Source organism: Anneissia japonica, unplaced genomic scaffold (genome assembly GCF_011630105.1).
Source record: "Anneissia japonica isolate Jap-2015-1 unplaced genomic scaffold, ASM1163010v1 scaffold288023_len281633_cov177, whole genome shotgun sequence".
Classification (NCBI taxonomy): Eukaryota; Metazoa; Echinodermata; class Crinoidea; order Comatulida; family Comatulidae; genus Anneissia; species Anneissia japonica.
In genome coordinates, this window is record NW_022714865.1 from 223,821 (window position 1) to 227,905 (window position 4,085).

The 4,085-nt window shown below is 32.1% G+C and overlaps 1 protein-coding gene across 4 annotated transcripts in view; it reads right to left on the reverse strand.

The window, feature by feature from the left end:
* The window catches only part of LOC117109128, a 10,765-nt gene extending 6,822 nt beyond the window's left edge, over positions 1 to 3,943 (reverse strand). The window contains exons 1-5 of one of the 4 annotated variants that reach the window (XR_004445470.1): positions 3,058 to 3,312; positions 2,715 to 2,866; positions 2,122 to 2,206; positions 1,994 to 2,020; positions 1,661 to 1,710 (exon numbers count right to left, since the gene is read on the reverse strand). The gene's annotated coding sequence lies outside the window, so the exon portion shown is untranslated. Of the gene's footprint in view, positions 1 to 1,342; positions 1,387 to 1,636; positions 1,711 to 1,993; positions 2,021 to 2,121; positions 2,207 to 2,714; positions 2,867 to 3,057; positions 3,313 to 3,893 lie in introns of those variants that run through there. The other 3 variants (XR_004445471.1, XR_004445469.1, XM_033251378.1) reach the window with 3 other exon arrangements.
* Positions 3,944 to 4,085: the final 142 nt, after the last annotated feature.

Sequence of the window (4,085 nt, forward strand, 5' to 3'; positions counted from 1 at the left end):
GGGTCATTACTATACTGTATTTGTTTTTATGTTTTTGTATTACAGTACTGCACTATCATAAATATCATCATCATCATCGCCACAATAATCGTTGTCCCCATCATCATTACCATCATCAACATCGTCATCCTCCTCCTTCTCATCAGTCTCATCATCATCATCATTACTAACACCAGTATAGTATAGCTATACTGGAAACTAGGTACAGTACGATAAAATGACAATAGTATCTCAATATCTATTTTATTAAAATTATAATCCCAAAAAAAAAAAAAAATAAATAAATAAAAACATTTGTTAGAACATTTCATGTTCATACTGCATTTTATACAACACATAGTAAGTATTGTTTTGAGACTTAACAGAAAGGCCACATTAATTTACAGTTTTAACAAATGATGGCAGCACCAACATGGGCGGCGACTTCAATTTAGCAACCTGTTGGACAGGTCAAGACCTTCCCCTAGTTGAGTACAGCCTGGTGGATATATGCACAAGTACAGACTAAAAATGGCCAAAAATTTCTCTGCGCCGAATTCGCCTTTGGATTCCCTAAGAAGGCTTTGTATTTTAGACCTTTTAAGCTGTGCTTTCATGGAGATATGTTATTTCTCCATCGTAAACGTAAATTTAAGACCCTTTTCAGAACCCCTGTGAAACAGCTTTGTGATCCATGAACCGAGCCACCACTGGTCATAATATCAGGTGTACACTTACACCAAACGTAAAATTACAGCAGGCATAGTGTTATGCCAGGAGCAGCATGCAAGCATGAGAGCATTGTAAAGTTACCTGTACGCCAGGCGTAACATATCTGGACATTCAGAATCCAAGCAATCACTGAGCAACCAGATCCTAGACACAATTTATCGTAAATTGACCCAAAGTAAAGTAAGGCAGTTTTAAAAAAATCTTAATGGCGTAATTAGATACACCTGCATTCCTTGGTGTACACAGTACCTTTCGTCTGAATGTAGCCTAAGTCAATTTCAAACCCGGAATTAGTAAATTAAATTGATTTAAACAGCTCTACAGAAATAGAATTCATGTTGACGATGCTATTTCGGAATATACAAGAGATTTACGACAAAAAACAGATGGATGTACGTAACACAACAATGAATACATAATAGCACTTATATGCTTATAAAATCTCTACAAATTAATTAATAAATAATACTTCTGTACATACAAATAAATATTCCACAAACACCCCTGTTACATATCCAAATAAAAATTTCACTTTCGTTAAAACAATTACTATCTAATATGACCACGATCTACAATACATATGTTATATTATCATCTTAGGTTTTAATGCGTGTAAAATAAATTTATATGAATATCTGTACTATTATGTAGGACTTTGTTTACACTTTGGTCTCTCTGAAAAGAAAAAAGAAATATAATGTTAAGGTCATCAGGTATTAGCAACAATATTAAGAAAACCATTCATTATTCAATAGTTATAAATCCTCTTCCATACCCTCCCCTTCCATACAAGTCTCTTGTAATAGTGTCCTACTTGTCACGTCTTCAGCCCCTCCCCGTGTTTCTGGCATAGCTCTGTTCACACTGGTGTATGTGACAAATTTGTGTGATACGCCCATATTTGGGTATGATGACATATACTCACATGATAGCGAGAATTCGTACAAACCTGAATCCACTAGTAATCGGGCATGCGTACTTAGACTTTAAACTCATATGCTGTGCAGAAAAAAGAAAAAAAGCTTTATGGAAATATTCCTTATATTTTTAAGAGTATTTGAAATTAGAGTGATTAATTGTGGTTAATCTTCCATTTGTTGATGAATGGTACTGTATAATACACAACTACAAGAAGAGAGCATATTTACACTATTTCTATATTTATAATATTATAAAGATAGAATATATAAAGTATAATTTTTAAAATATAAATAGTAAAGCTAAACCCTATTATAGTTCAATTGCGTATTATACATTAACATTTGACATACTCATTACTCACCTTTGACACTGACATGCACAGTTGGAACTAAAAAAAAGGCCTCATTAGTTTTGTTTGATATACATTAGATTTTTGTAATGAAATTTGCTAGTCTTTGTAGCTGCATGATTATTACAAAAGTAACTCACATAATTAAGCATTGGTTCTTCTGTTTCAAATTTAAATTCACTCTCATCTCCTTTCAAATCACAAACAAGTGCTATAATTGCTTTCCTGAAAGATAACATTAAAAATCTGAAAAATGCTAATTTTGTTACAATATATTATTGAAAAAAAAAATGTGAAAAATGCTAAAAACAGATAAAAAAAATAATTTATAATCATTAACATTATTTTTTGTATATTTGATAACTACTTAAAAAATAAGATTAACAGTAATATTACTACTGTTGTACTTTAAATTATATGCTTTACAGAACACACAGTGGCATAGACTGCTTTTGGCCTTGGTGGTAGTGGGTGTGAACAAAAAATTTGAACGGAACTAAATCTAACAGTGTAGAACTAAATCGAAATTCCAATGACAACCTAAAGGACATTTTTAGTATTTTAACAAACCTTAAGTTTATAGTAACATTTTGTTATGATTACTGTATTTTAAAATCTTTTCTTCTTCCTCATCACTATCATTACAAATAACACTTTACTAAACTGTACTTCAATTATAGTTTTATTTAGGCAATCATAGGCTAAAGCATCTAATAATGTAAATGATTCTCACCTGGCTGTTGTTTTTGTAACTTCCTTAAAATTAATACAAGTTGCTGTTTCATTAGACCTGATGGTTGTACATTCACTCCATGAATCAACCTCTTGTGTAGCAAGCAGGTAGTTGGAGACAGTCTTATCAATGTTGGTCACTGACTGACATGCCTAGTTTCAAAAATTTAGTCCAAAATTTTAATGGGAGTAGTCTGAAAAAATGAAGGAGGTTTTGCTAAAATTTTTTTATTGAAAAAACACAAACATTGCACATTATATGATACACATTATTTACCATTCACATACTACAATGGACATTTTTTTTTTTGGAAGATGATAAGGTTCTGAATAAAAACACTTACTGCAGCATCTTTACAGACACTATCGATGGTGAAGTTGTAACGAGGATTGTACGTAAATATTGTTGAACTATCTTCCTTGAAACTAAACCTGCATGCATACAATAAAGGTAAACTGACAGTTAAACAATAATAGTTTGATATTGATAAAAAGAGATGAATTATACTGTAATAAAAATTATGTCTTGAACTGAATAATTGTTTAATAAATGCAATTTATTATTTAATTTATACGTTGCACCAGGGAGTTGTTATTTGGTTGCACCATAGATGCACGCAAATATTCCAATAAAAATAATTTAAAAATGTGTGTGCAAAATATTAGTTGATTATTGTTGAATAGTCATACAATATTTATGGACATTGTCTACTCATAGAGAAGCTTGTTCTATTTTCTAATACAGTAATATGGTACAGTATTGATACGCAAGGGCCTAAAAATAAGATTTTACGCACTCCGGGCCCCATTATTTCAATACCCGTTTACGCCACTGCCAATTGAAAGTCATACTGCATAATAAATGCAATATGAGCTGGACGCTTTAATAATCAATAAAGAAATACAGTACATAGTCAAATAGTAAAGATGTATGACTTATTGACATGCCATACTGTAGGCTGTCTTTTTTCTTAGGCTGTTTGCCGGCTTACCCTGGATTATTGTCTTTCAGTCCTAGCGAAGTGAGGTCAATTTTCGATCCATTTTGAAACGTACACAAATAGGATGTAGGAGGGTTCTCATTACACAATTTACAATCAAAGTATGGAAGCAAAACAATAAGCGTTAGAATTCCCAAGAAACTTGGTGGTAGCAACATAATGCAGTGTAATATTTGTATTTACAATGGGTGTATGCTGTACTACATACAAACGAAGGAAACGGTACGAATCACGTGCAGTTTATCCAGGTATATAAAGTATACCAAACTGGACGGTCACTCATGTTTCACTTTATAAACCTTCTGACGCCTGGATTTGGAGTCTAGTATATTATTTCCTATTATCTTGAGGAGCCTTTGTTCTTCGTCTAG